A 15,414-nucleotide genomic window follows, 5' to 3' on the forward strand; every position below is an offset into this window, starting at 1 on the left:
TACTTTCACAGCTGTCTGTTGCTTATCTCTGCTCAGATATAGCGTTCTCATTTCTGGTTTTTTAATCAGTATAAAATGGTTTGTAAGGAACTTACAAAGCAGTTTCACCACTGAGCACCATATATGGTTAGTCTTTCTTTTACAGGCATTTATCAGAAATGCATCATCACTACCAGTATGAAGACAATGACTGCAGCGCTATTTGATCAGAATATGTTGTCTTTATATTGCTTGTTTTATGCTAGCATCTTCTTGCAATTGGGGCCTTCATTTGTTTCTCTATTTGGCTCCAGGAAGGAAACTATAAAATACTACAAGGTCAAATATCAACCATGGCTTTCGCTCTAGCATCCACATCACATAGACTATCTAGTCTTTTTATGCGGTACATGATCCCAGTTGTAGCAGAGTAACAAGCACATTACACATTTTAAGATTACTTTGATGCTTTTTTTTCTGATTTTGAAGTTTTCTCAGGTGTATGTTCAGGACAATTACTGGAAGCCACATTTCCTTACCCTTACCTCTAATGAATCTCTGTAGCCAATAAAGGCCCAAATACAGCTGCCCTCAGTTCTTATAACATACCAAAAGTTTGTCATGGCCTGAGGCATCTCATAGTAACGTGAAAGGTATCTTTCCGCATCCTTATGAGATGCTCCAGATTCCCATTTGAAAACAACCGAACGCTGCTCGCAGCAGTAACACACACTTGGAGCAGAGGCTCCTAACATTAACTCTATCCATAACTTTAACCTTAACCCTATCAGGTAGTGTTTTTCAAAGCGATTCATGATTAGAACAAAAAACACATTTACATGTATAGATTCATTCCAAACGGCTCTCATGCCTCCAAACGCATACTGATGACTTGTCACAGCATCGTTACCTGTTGGGATGAGAACGTGTTGTTTCCAAAGCACCATAAATTGGGGTGTCTGTAGCTCAGGTAGGAAACCTACTAATCAGAAAGTTACTGGTTCAATCCCCCTCTGCTCCAGCCTGCATGCCAAATATCCTTGGGCAAGATACTAACCCCAAGTTGCTCTCCGATGCATCCATCGGGAGGATGAATGCGTATTAATGTTAGATAGAAAGCACTTACAGAGAAAAAAAAGAAGTGATTGGGTGAATGAGGCAAGTTGTAGAGAGTAGAAAGGTTTTATATAAGAACCAGTTCATTTTTATATTTCAGATTTATTTTCAGTTTTCTACTTTTTATATGTAATATTGATGTACATGTATCACACCTAACTCGGTGACAGCAAATTTGAACAACTGTAATCATTTCTTTCCGGCATCTGAAATATTAGTTTAGTTTGGGGTTGTTGTTGTTTTTGTTTCCTTTTGGCTCCTGATATTAGTCAACTACTATTTGTCAATGTTGAATAATGATAAATGAATTATCTACAGTTGCCTCAAAGCGGTGTATAATGCAATTTCACCAGCTGAGACCGCATCCTTTTTTTAGGTTTGATAGCATTTTTAGTAGATAATGGCAGATGGCTTGAGCATGAATTTAAGCTGCAGTTTGGGGAAGGTCACAGAGGGGACAGCCAGCGACTCCTAAGCTGTGCAGATCCCTGAGTGCTAATGAGAAGTAAACGAATTGGAAAAAGGAGGGAGTGCGGGGCTCAAAAGCAAGAACATACAGCTTGTAGTGCTGAGTGAAAACAAATATGTTCAAATTATACATTTTCACAATTTATTATCAAATGGTCAGAATTTCAAAGTAGTTTTACATGACGCCATGGACCTCCATCTCTCTGGCTCAAAGACAAAGGCCAAGAGCAAGAAAAAAACAAGAGGATGCAATGACAGAAGAAGCTGTGTCAACACACAGCTTCGATGGAAATGATGATGCAGCTTCAATAAGTGGTGCAAAAGTTAACATGAACGGTGCTCTGAGCTGAAACTGCTTTGCAGCTCCCAAAAAAGTTGATTCTGAAAACGTTACATCCAGATGAAGAGAATCAAAGTTTTCGTTACATGGATGCTTGAGCAGCGTTTGATTAAATGAACAATAACTGCTCTTATTTGAATAAAGGAAAAAAAATGAGTACAACATAATATCTGAACAGAGATATATCGGACCATGAAAGAACTTTCTGCAGCCATTAACAAACACCAGAATAAACACCCCGAGGCTGCTTTTATTGTTGCTGGCGACTTCAACCACACCAACTTAAAGACAGTCCTCCCCAGATTCCACCAACATGTCTCCTGCCACACCAGAGGAGACAAGACTTTAGACCATGTGTATTCCAACCTGGCTGGAGCCGTTTCTGGTCACCACCCAGAAACGGATCACCATGTACCCCAACCAGAAGCCTTGGATGAACCGGGATGTTCGTCTCCTCCTGAAGGCCCGCAACACCGCCTTTAGGTCAGGAGATGCACACGCCTACAGCACAGCCAGGGCTAATCTAAAGAAGGGCATCAAAAAAGCCAAACACCATTATAAAAAGAAGGTAGAAGAACACTTCTCCAACTCCAACCCCCGACGCATGTGGCAAGGACTCCGGACCATTACAGACTACAGGACCACCAAACCCTCCCCCGCATCCTCTGATGTCTCCTTCCTCAACGAGCTCAACAACTTTTATGCTCGTTTTGAGCGAGGGAACCCCACAACCACAACCAAAGCAGACATGACGCCAGACCACCAACCTCTGACTCTCTCCCCCACCGATGTAGGAGCGGTGCTGAGCAGGATCAATGTCCACAAGGCTGCAGGTCCCGATGGCATCCCCGGGCGTGTTCTCAGAGCGTGTTCTGGGGAGCTTGCAGGAGTGCTCACAGACATATTCAATCTGTCCTTGGCCCACGCTGTGGTACCGGCCTGCTTCAAATCCACCTCCATCGTCCCGATACCCAAAAACTCCAACCCATCTTGCCTCAATGACTACCGCCCAGTAGCACTCACCCCCATCATCACTAAGTGCTTAGAGCAGCTGGTCCTAGCACACTTCAAATCCTGTCTCCCCCCCACCCTGGACCCCCACCAATTCGCATACCGCCAGAACAGGAGCACAGAGGATGCAGTCTCCATCGCACTGCACTCTGTCCTCTCACACCTGGACAACAACAACACCTACGCCAGAATGCTGTTTATAGACTTCAGTTCAGCATTCAATACAATCCACCCCTCACAACTCATCAAGAAACTGACAGACCTGGGCATCAGTTCCCTCATCTGCAAATGGTTACTGGACTTCCTGACCAACCGCCCCCAACATGTCCGGCTGGATAACCACTGCTCATCTACCATCACAATGAACACCGGTGTACCACAAGGCTGTGTGATGAGCCCTTTCCTCTACTCCCTCTTCACCCACGACTGCAGACCTGCTGATGGTTCCAACACCATCATTAAGTTTGCAGATGACACCACGGTGATTGGCCTCATCAGTGACAACGATGAGGCCGCCTACAGGGAGGAAGTGGATCGTCTGGCTGAGTGGTGCGACAGAAACAACCTGCTGCTTAACACCGAGAAGACCAAGGAGCTCATCGTGGACTACAGGAGGAATGCTGACCCACATCCACCCATCCACATTAAGGGGACGGCTGTGGAGCGTGTGAGCAGCTTCAAGTTCCTGGGAGTCCACATCTCCGAGGATCTCACCTGGACGACCAACTGCTCCAAGCTGGTCAAGAAGGCTCACCAGCGCCTCTTCTTCTTGAGGACTCTGAGGAAGAACCACCTGTCCTCAGACATCCTGGTGAACTTCTATCGCTGCACCATCGAGAGCATCCTGACCAACTGTATAACAGTCTGGTACGGGAACTGCTCTGCCTCGGACCGGAAGGCGTTGCAGAGGGTCGTGAAAACTGCCCAGCGCATCGCCGGAGCACCACTTCCTGCCATAAAAGACATCTACAGGAAGCGGTGTCTGAAAAGGGCTGGGAAAATCATCAAAGACCCCAGTCACCCATCACATGGACTCTTCACCCTCCTGCCCTCTGGGAGGCGCTACAGGAGCCTCCGGACTAAGACCACCAGGTACCGGAACAGCTTCTTCCCCACAGCTGTCAGACTCCTGAACTCTGCCTCCTGACATCTGACCCACGTTAACATATGGACTGAACATACACACACCCACAATGGACAACTGTACCCTCAAACACACAATAATAACATGGACTGAACCACCACTCACAACCACTAGCACTTTATATAGCCTCTGTAGAAACTATCTACACCCTCACTTATCTTAACTGCACTACTGTATAGCTCTGTGTAAATAATCATTCTGTACATTCGATAATCTTTAACCCTACAACTGTTTACAACTTGCATAGTTCCCATTTCTGTATAGCTGTATATCTCAGATTTCTGTAAAGTTATTTATTTCATATTCTGTATAGTTTTTCATATTTATATCCTGTTCATAGCCTGTACATAGCTCGTACTCACTACAGCCTGTACATACTTATAGTTATAGAATATTCACAACATACTTCATACCGTGTACATTATAACATACCATAATAGACCCATTTCTGTAATATACTTACATATCTATACTATTGCTAATATATATTGTAATATATCTATATCACTAAAGCACTTCTGGATGGATGCAAACTGCATTTCGTTGCCCTGTACCTGTGCATGTGCAATGACAATAAAGTTGAATTCTATTCTATTCTATTCTATATAACATGTGCTAAATTAACATTCACTGAGCCAGCCACTTGTTTGCATGAGATCTGAGACACTGGAAGCAGCAAAACAGCTTGTAACATGTTGTTATGTTTGATTCAGGTGGACTAAAGAGTCTAATATGGGTAAACTATTAATGATATCAATAAATGAAAGACTGCAGTCCACTTTAGCTAACTAAAGATCCAGAGGAGGCAGAGCATTAACAAGAACACTGTCAGTGTCTGTGTGTCATGGTTCTGGGTCTTTGTCCCAGAGTTTTGTGTTGGTGGACTTTTGAATGTTGCTTCATCATTATTGTTGTGTTCTTATACTGACTGAAGTTTCCTAGTTTACTTTTCCTGCATTCGTGAATTTTCTGATTATTGTTTTTTCTGTGTCTCCTGTGGATGTCAGTCTTGTTGTCACGTAATGTCTGTCATAGAGTTCGTCTCTGTGTTCTGTCCTCGGCGTCCCCTTAGTGTCCCCAGCCCGTCTTGTGTCTCCCTCTCTTTGTGTCTTAGTGCTGTCTCTGGGTTTTGTCTCCTTTACCTGTTTCCAGTGTCCCTCTCTTTGTGTGTTGTCCTTGTCTCCTCAGTCCGTCGTGTGTTCCCATGTTTGTTTATTTCCATCCTAGTGTCAAGCTCATGTGTCCTTATCTCAGTCTCTGTGTTCGTGCTACTTCTTGTCTTATTTTGATAATCCTAGTCTGTGTTCCCATGTTTGTCCACTCCCGGATCACCCCTCAGTGTATATACTGTCTCTGTTTTCCTCTGTCCTTTGTCAGAGTGTCTGTTCACCTACCCCCTGTGTCTCCATATTCCCAGTGTTCAAGGTTTCCGAGTGTTTTCCCAGTTTAGGTTTTCATGGTTGGTTCTGTTTGCTACTCAGCCAGAATAAACAGCTCGCTCTTTTTAAAAGTAGGCTCCAGAATGGATGATTGCATGTTCGCATGTCTTTATGCAACACTGAGTGTGCTGAACTAAAGGTAGGCCTAGTTTCATTTTCATGGTCATTATTATCAAGACAATGATTACGCCTTATTCTGATTATTTCTCCCTTTTGGAGGTGTAACGTTTACATGAGGGGTGTAGGAACATTTCCCCCTAAATATTTTTAGATACATTTTTGTTGAAGTCACAGTTTTTGTCGTATTGATGATGCAGCTAGAATAAGTGCTTTTAAATAAAAGAATAACCATTCAAAGTGCTCAGTGGTGAAACTGTAACTCTTTCAGAGTTTGACAGCTGGACAAGTGATGCCGTATTTAAAGAAACATGAGATGAGTGCAGCATATTATCTGAACAGAGACCATTCAATGAGCAAGAATAAACACTGAAAGAGAAACACTTCACTGTTGATTATCATATGAAGTCTAATGAAAGCTGTTAATCTGTTAATATCCTGTTAATCTGCAAATACAGAACATGCGACTTTAAAGCATCCAGCAAAGTGATAACTGTCCTCTGCCCACTAAGTAGTGACTCTACAAAAGATTATTTTCAATATCATCTTTATATTATATTTAGTTATTCTCCAGCGCAACAATGTAAGGAGCTCTGTGATTGGTTAGGAAAGGACAGACTGGCCACCTGGATTTTTCTTCACTGCACATTGATCCATAGCTTTGCTCTGTAAAGGCTAACAAAGTGCTTTTGCTTTACAAAGACATTCAGCGTCGGTATTCACTCTTTTAAAATGCCACTGAACACTGGAGTGAAATGGAGCCCTGATCCTCAGAGTTTTATTGTTGCTAACATTTCTTATAGATAGCACAGATAGTGCCCCACTGCAGTAATCACTCATGTCTAGATATTCCTGTCAAAAAGGAGTTTTTCCTCCCCACTGTAACATGGCTAACATAGCAAACGGATAAACCAGCTGAAGCTTCAGACAGCCGTCAGACAGTGAAACACTGCCATCTGCTGGACTCCAATAACAAAGACGCTGCTTTGACGGGTGAGGGAGTTTCAACAAGTCTGCAACGACTCAAGCATCAAACTACAGAACTATTATAGCGGACATGGTGCTCTAATGACTGCTTCATTAACGCAGGTCAGAAAGGATCAAACATGTCAATAAATTATAAAACACAAAACGTCTCTTATTGCCCAGGGCTCAGGAAGTGAGTGTGTTCCTTATAGCCTATTAAACCTTAGCAGGTTATTTTGATGTGTTACAGATGAAACAGCTATCCAGTAACATTCAGCTACAAAAATGCTTTTTTATAATTACTTTTTTACAGCTTCGCACTTTTACACAAGTTTTATCATCAGTGTCACAATGGCTGCTGCTAAAATTGAGTACAAGATATTTGTTGGCCTGATTAAAGGTCTTGATGCGTGCTCAATCATCCAGGGAAGTAAATCTCCAAAAGTTGATCCTGTTCTTCTGGACGTAGCGTTTTCAGTCAGAGAAACCAGCCGACTGAAGGAACAATGGGCTGGGAGGTCAGTTCCTTAATCATGATTATGCAAATTCTCATGACCATTGATCAACAACCACTGATCAATGGTCTTGAGTACCATTCACAGAGAGTTGGAGAACGGCTGCAATCACAGCATTGTAAGATGGTGACAGATGTACCCTTAGGCCCCCTCCTTGATTCAGAGAGGGTCTTTCCCTTTTCACGTAAATGGCCTCCTTGACTCCGCCCTCAAACCAGCGTTCATTGCAGTTATTGTTGACAATCACATTGTATCGTGTAACCATCCAGCTCACATATTCAATGTAAATGATTTGTTGAACTCAAGACATGATGAATGTTCCTGCATTAAAACACATCCAGCCTAGTGTTCTCACTCTCCCTAAATGGATCTGTTACATTAGTGATATATGGGAGTTGTGTTTCAGTCTTTTCCACATGAGGACATTTACATTTAGTTTTTGCTTTACTGATGAGTGGCTGGTTAACCTGCAGTGGTTGAAGTATGTGTCGGTCGTCTGGAAGAGTAGGTGTAGAAGACGTCTTTAATGAATGTAATGCTCTGAAGGTGTCAGTGATTACTGTGAATTCATTATAAAAGTGGATTTCAGTGAATAAAGACAGGCCCTCATGGTGAAGCTCAGGAGTCCATAAAGTGTAACAGGAGAGCTGTGTCATACTTTCAGAGATTTTACATGAGCCAGTCTTTCAAAAATTACATAAATAAATAATTCATTCATTCATCCACAGGAAACACAATGCTCATATCTGAAAGTAAACTCTGATATATATCCCCGACTAGAGTTAGTACTAAATAAAGGATCGCCCCAAAATGACTAAATATATAAAGACACTCTCCAGAAGAAGAAGTTAAAGGGATTTTATTTATTGTACAAGCAATATCTTCATAAGAATTACAAATTCTGCAGACATATTACCTTCTTACTGAACCTGAATAACTCACACACAGACGTGTCTGCTGCTTATCTTTGTTCAAACATGATGTTTTATCTTCTCTTCAAAACACATTACTCATCTTTCTGGCATCGTGTTACATGAAAACACCTGCATTCTACCTGTGTCATTGTACCACAAAGACAATGATTGCAACACTGTGTGTGACAAAGTGGGTGAGAAGACCATTTGTCTACATTCTTAGTTAACATTCTTGTTTTGATTTAACCATATTTCACATGTAATCTGCAATAGGCAAACATCTACTATCCCGGGTTTGTTTATGTTCTGCACTTTTACAGATTATATAATATAACATCTTGGTTTAAATCAATTCATGCAAGTTTGTTAAGTTAACATGTTATTTATTTCAACTGTTAATTTGTATTGTTTGAACTTACCTTTACCTACCTGTCTTCCAGAAGCAAAAGGAGGAAATGTAGTTCTACTTCCTGCTTTATACCTTCTGGGTTCATCTGAGGTCACAGGAAGAGACCAAGGGCAGGAGGGGAAGAATTCTTATAATTTAATAAAGTTGATTTTAAAGGGTTTATAAAGAAATAGATTTAATGTTGTGATATGTATTGATTACACCAGAGTTTATGTTGCCAGTCAAGAGGAGTAGTAGAGGATGAATATAATCATGTTCATCTCACCTACCTACTGAATGGAATAGTCCAGAGGAGAAAGTGTTTGATTAAGGGGACTATTTAAGCAGACGAACTCAGGTGTTTCGGAAGAAGGGTTCAGGTCAGTGTAGCTGTGTGCAGTTTGACCTTAATTTCCGTTGATTTAAGTTCAGTTATGTTTATTTGAATTGAGTTTATTATAGAGTTGAGTTTCTTATTTGTTTCTTTGTAAATATTCTTGGGCCACAGAATGGTGAATAAATCACTTGCTACACTGGACAGCATCAGTCTCCTGCACTTCTTTGACCGCTTAAGTCGAGTCATACCACACTGTGCTTGCAAAATAGAAGAAATAAGACGACCAGCAAATACATAAAAGATGGTAAAAGTGATTCCATCTTTGTGTCTCCTCCCATTGTTTCCCCAGTCTGTCTAGTTCCCATATTCCCAGGACACCGCTGGACAACAAGTGGGTATTCCAAGACTGAGAGACAGCCAGAGTTGGCAAAAGATCAGACATTCTTAAGTAGAAGTAAAAATACTATTGTTCCAGTGAAAGTTAAAGTACTGATTCAACTTCATTACTCAGCTAAAGCAAAAAAGTACAGGCTCGAAGCGCTTACAGAGAAAAGCATACAACAGAATGCTGATGGCGGCAGTAACACACACTTGGAGGAGAGGCTCCAGCCGTCCATTCCAGCCCTATCCCTAACATTAACTCTAACCATAACTTTAACCTTAACCCTATCAGGTCTTGTTTTACAAAGCGATTCATGATCAGAATAAAAAACACATTTACACATACCGATGATTTGTCACATAGCATCGTTACCTGTTGGGATGAGAACGTGTTGTTTCCAGAACACCACAAATTGGGGTGTCTGTAGCTCAGGTAGAGCAGGAAACCTACTAATCAGAAAGTTGCTGGTTCAATGCCCCTCTGCTCCAGCCTGCATGCCAAATATCCTTGGGCAAGATGCTAACCCCAAGTTGCTCTCCGATGCATCCATCGGGAGGATGAATGCGTATTAATGTTAGATAGAAAGCACTTACAGAGAAAAAGCATAGAAAAAAGTGAGTGCATGAATCAGGCAAGTTGTAGAGAGTAGAAACGTTTTATACAAGAACCAGTTCATTTACCGTTATATTTTAGTTTCATTTTCAGTTCTGTACTTTTTACATGTAATATTGATTCATTAGATTGACTACATGTATTAGACCTAACTTGCTGACAGCAAATTTAAACGACCGTAATAATTTATTTTCAGCGTCTGAAATATTTATTTAGTTTGTTTTTTGTTTTCTTTTTGGCTCCTGATATTAGTCAACTACTATTTGTCAATGTTGAACTAATAATGAATCTAAGAACAGCTATTTGTCACGGTTGTCCAGCGTCAACCGTGGGGATGTGAGGAAGGAGGAGCCAGGCACGGAGCTCTGAATGCAAGCAGTGCGTTTATTTACAGTGAATGGAAAATAACAATAAATCCGCAGTGCGTTCCCGACTCCCGTGAAATGTCCTCTTCCCAGTGCTAGTGTTCCTTGTCTCCGCTCCTCAGTGTCTGAGCACCCCGTGCTCGCTGCCCTCTCGTCTCCACGCTTCTCCTGGGGAGATAACAAACAGGCAGCCGTAAGACACATACAATGCGGCAGACTATCCGTACTGACTGGCCGAGAGACTAACGTGAAGTCACGCAATGATCCAGCGTCAGAGAGAGCGCCACCGCATTCTTAAGTAGCTCCTCCGACAAGGCTTGATCAGCTGTGTGATGGTCTTCAGGTGTGGCCAACCACCTGGCAGGGCCACACCCACCAGGCCTGAAGGTGCCTGTAAACAGGTGCTCTCAGAAACGCCGGCATCCACACACACACACACACACACACACACACACACCTGCAAGCAGGGAGAACGAGGGACAGCACACCAAAAACACACATGTCCATAACTGCTGGGTCGTTTAGACTCCTGAGCTGTGCACGAGGGGTCGACCACCCACTGGAAGGCCGGGCACTTGTTTTCAACCGTAATATACCTGATGTGCTCAGGTAACCTGTAGCGCCATGAAACCTCTGTCACACCAGGGCGCATAAAAAATGATGCTTTAAGAGACTGATGGGATCGGGCAGCAGGGAAAACATCCACAAAATGCTACTTTCAGTTTTTAAGTAGAGTCATTACATGCTTGTTAAAAGCAAACTCTCATATAGTTTTTAATGTGCTTCTTTCATTACAATGACTAGATAAAGAATGTGGCACTGTCTCTATTTAACACTGGCTACCCCAAAATGTTTCCAAACCTTCAACCGTAACTTTCAATGAGAGATTTTTAGATACGGTTATTGAAGCTGTGGGGTTAATTTTTTAAGTAACACGAGACGAGAGGCAGCAGCATACACACAGAGCATCAGTGATAGAAAGCTAGGCTAACATAGGGTAGCTACCTGTTCAAGGAGAAACATGTATAGGCCCATCTCAAGTGCCAGTGAACATCTAAATGATTCAGGGAAGACTTTGGAGAAAGTGCTGTGGGGAGATGAAACGAAATTCCAATTATGTGGCTTTAACTGACCTTTTGAAATAGGAGTGTGATGCAAAAAATAGCATCCCTGCAGTCAAGCAGAGAGATGGAAACATTATGATGTGGGCTACAGGACGACTTAGTCGGGGTTCCAAACAGTCAGGAAATGTGACATCGTCAGACTGCAGGCCACGGATTGGCTTTTGTCTTTCACTAAAATCAAAACTGCAGTTTTTTTAAAACCCTGCAACAAGGCAAATAGCTGCACAACACCGTGGTTTCCAAGTGTGACAAAAAGCCACAGATACATCATCGCTGCGACGTCTTCCTTTGTTGTGGCATTCGTGTTGCTCATAAATGACAACATGGACATCGGGCCGCTTTGCTGTAATGACCCCACGCACATTAGGTGGTACTTGATTGTAATGGAAAATGAGTCACAGCAAGCTGATCTGAGTATGTACTAATGGAGAAGTGCTATAAGATCACGGAGTGGTCTAGTCAGTCTCCAGACATCAGTACTGTAGAAAATCTGTGGAGGGAGCTGAAGTTTCAACTTTCCAAGTGGCAGTCAAGAAACTTACAGGATTTAGAGAGTTTCTGTAAGGAGCAGAGGGTTAATGTTTGTGTGTCCTCACTGTAAAGACTGCAGGTTACTGGAGCGTGTCGTGTCATGTTTCCTGTTGCTCTGAGGTGCATCCAACAAATACACAAATCATTTACCACTAATAATAACACCTCCCCCACTTAAGTGTGTTCAACAGGAAGCTAAAGACTGGTGCTGTTAAAGTGTTCAAAAAACAGCAGGAGCTCGGTGTGAGGCCACAGTGGGCCAAAAAACACAAGATGACCTCCAGCAAGGACAAAATGTATCTGGACGTCTCTGTGAGCATCTGTCTCACTGTGTAAGTGTAGCACAATGTCTGTGTGTGCATGGCTGGGCAAGAGAAACAGCACAACTGAAAGCCAGCACTCAGACGAGGACCCGGTGCATCGTCTGTCTCATCTCAGCCAGTTTACTTACAAACTCTTTAAGTTTGGATTTTAAAGCCAACAATGTGCACAGGGCAGTGATATTTAAAATGAAGGTAAACTATTCCAATCTCTGCAGCCCCAATTGTGTATCACACACACACTAAGTTCTCCTCCTGCCTTCAGCCCAACCGTTGAGCGCCATGACAAATAGAGCCGCAGAATTTTGCTGCTGTGTAATTAAATTGAGACGTGGGGTCAAAATTCCCACCTAGATTGAGTGAGATGAAATAGAAATCGGCTCTCCTCTAACTGACTTTATAGAAATAATTACATCAGCTGCATTTATAACTGTTATTAAATAACAGCAGCACACGAGAACTAAAGTGTAATCCCAGCACATTTCGCTTCGCTTGCACTGATTCTTTAGAGATGACGACCATGGTGGGTAATTAAGGGCAAACAATATACAAGTGGCGTGAAAAATGGAGGCTGCATTACCTTTCCAAAGCTTCCTTTCCCGATGGCCCGCAGTATCTGGAAGTGGTCAAAGTTTACTGTGGAGAAAATGAGAAGCAGTTAGTGAGAACGTGTCAGTTTGAGCTGAGCTATAAAACAGGGAACATGACATGTACAGCACTGTGCAAAAGTCTTGAGCCATCCCTCATTTGCTTCCAGGGATCCGGACTTCCCTGTAATCTTTAAAGTGGTATTAAGGAATAGCTCTCCAGGCTTTTTAAAGTGTTTCTGATTTTTAATCCAGGGCTTGTATTTGACCACTTTTTGTCTGTTAAGACCCTTCACACTAATCTCTGAAACATTCAAACATAAACAGACACCTAAGTCACGGAAAGGACCAGAAAACTTAACAAAGAACCAATTTTAAATTGTATCTGTACACATTTACTTGCAGCCTATTGCAAAAAAACAAAAGCCCACATCATTTGTTCTCACTTCTTTAGTTGAAGAATGCAGTTAATAACACCGTTAACACAGACTGACCTGGCAAAACACGAAAAAATAAGGGGGTGGTTCAAGACTTTTGATCGGTACTGTATGACAAATGCAAATGTGCACTTCACAATGTATCGCTGCACTTCGGCAGTACTGTGCAGATTAAATGTTTTTTCCTTCCCGATGCATGTGAAAGGTTAAGACTTACATCTCCAAATGTACTGGAACTGATTTGAACCAGAGGACTCAGCCACACTGTTACTATGTACTGCATAAACACGTTTACCGATGAAGGTAAAGCAGACGCTGTCCTGACTGTGTGGCTAAATTTTGTGCTGAAAGCATCAAATCAATTGAATATGATTAACTTGCTATGAGAGGTTTTTACTCCAAGTGTGACTTTTTCTGGCTTCATACACCTTTCAGGGTCAAATTCAAGCACTTTGTAAGCACGTTTAATGTCCATTTTCAACATTTTCCAGCACATTACCATAAAAAGGATGCATATTTCACTTCGCATCACCTGAGTAAGACCACGTGAAAGGCCAAATTAATAAGTCTTCTCATCAGATATTGATGCTTCTTTCTTATGTGACACAAAAAACAGGAGGAGACAGATCTTTGCTTGTGTTGTTTTTTAAGTTCATTCATTCAAAACTAACTGTAAGACGCTTAACTACATTGCAGTCTGTGTTATTGTTGTAGACCTAATTATCACCTTTAAAGTGTTTGTGCTAATAACATCATGTAGAGTAAGACAGGCATAGAGAACAGCACTGACTGGGAGAGGCTTTGAACACATGACATACTCAGATCAATTCAACACTTTAGACTTTAAAAATGCACAAGCGTCTTTCAAAAACCCATTTATTTAATCTATCATCATTGATATTATTATGTACAGTTAGAATGTACTGTTCATCTCCCTTAAATAAACAGGCAGCCTTAAAGTGTGAAATAGTCACTTGTCTACTGTCTCAGTGGCTGATAGTGCCCCACAGGCCTCAATGTCAGCTCGAAGCCATTATGTTTCAATTGTTTAATGATAAACAGATTTTGAATGAAAGCGAGGAAACTTCGCTAGCACAAAAAGTGCCTATTCTTTCTTCCCATATGGTTCAGTCATATTACCGTCATTTCCCCCTAAGCTGTTCCCAAAGACACCAGGTTAATACTTGAAAAGGCTGCAGCGATACACAAAAATATCATCAATATTCTGTTTACTTGGTGACAACGTCGCTTTTAGCCTTCAATCAGAAAGCCTGACGTTGGCTAGTTAAGCATCGGGCTAACGTTTAACGCTTTCACTTGAGGGAAGTAACTCGTATTACTGCTACTGCTGTGTAATCTTGGTTCAATTCACAGCATATTCTACAAGTTACCCTGCAATAACTAACTGTTAGAATAGCGCCACCGTATTGTATCGCACTGAGTGCACTTCAATCCTTTATCCCGCGAGTTTGCTAGCTAGCAAAATAATAATACCAATTTTAAACAAATAACATGTGTAACGTACACACTCGAGAAAATTATTTACTAGTACTTACGCAACTCCCCCGTTGTGAAAACGTACAAATCCTTCTTGTATTTTTCGTTTTCCAGCAAACACTCATTAAAACGGCCTCCAGGCACATTAGCGCACTCACCCCCGACTGATCAGGGAGGGGGTGGGGGGTCACACACTGAAACAGACTAACGTGCAGAGGTACAGCCCAGGCAGACAAATGTTGCTTTTAGACTTTGCGACTCGTTTTATTTCTCTATCTGATAAGAAAACTATTCAATCAGATAGTTCTTTGTGGTGAATGAAATACGGTTACAGTTTCAAGAAGTTTTAAGCACCAAATCCGAAATCCAAGCACTGCAATATTAAAATCCAATTCAATTTCTTGTTTGCTCCGAAATCTACGACATGACTATATACAGAAAAGCTTGACATGGTATGCAAAAAAAACCCCGAAGACAATACAAATACAAATACATGAACAAAAAATGTTTTAACTGTCAGTTATGTCATTTTAAAATTTTCCAAAACTAACATTTTCTTTGATTGACTGATATTAAATTGATTAGGGTCAAGTTTAGTGTGAACAATATTACACAAACAAGCACGTGTGTGCGCATGCGCACATATTAGAATCCCTTCGATCGCTTCTCATATGTGCGCATGCGCACATATTAGAATCGCTTCGATCGCTTGTGACGTGATAACTTTGCTTTGATCCTTTCTGACGTCATAACTTTGCTTTGATCCAAAACCTATAAATAGAAGCGCTCACCTGTTACTTTATGCTTAACGGACGTTGACCTGCA

General features: G+C 41.7%; 1 long non-coding RNA gene across 1 annotated transcript; it reads right to left on the bottom strand.

The window, feature by feature from the left end:
* Positions 1-9,803: 9,803 nt before the first annotated feature.
* On the bottom strand, positions 9,804-15,145 carry LOC112433166 (uncharacterized). The gene is made up of 3 exons (XR_013096199.1): positions 14,649-15,145; positions 12,649-12,704; positions 9,804-11,180 (listed from the first exon to the last, which is right to left on the bottom strand). It is a non-coding gene; the product is annotated as an uncharacterized LOC112433166 (long non-coding RNA).
* Positions 15,146-15,414: the final 269 nt, after the last annotated feature.

Source organism: Maylandia zebra, unplaced genomic scaffold, assembly GCF_041146795.1.
Source record: "Maylandia zebra isolate NMK-2024a unplaced genomic scaffold, Mzebra_GT3a scaffold03, whole genome shotgun sequence".
NCBI lineage: Eukaryota > Metazoa > Chordata > Actinopteri > Cichliformes > Cichlidae > Maylandia > Maylandia zebra.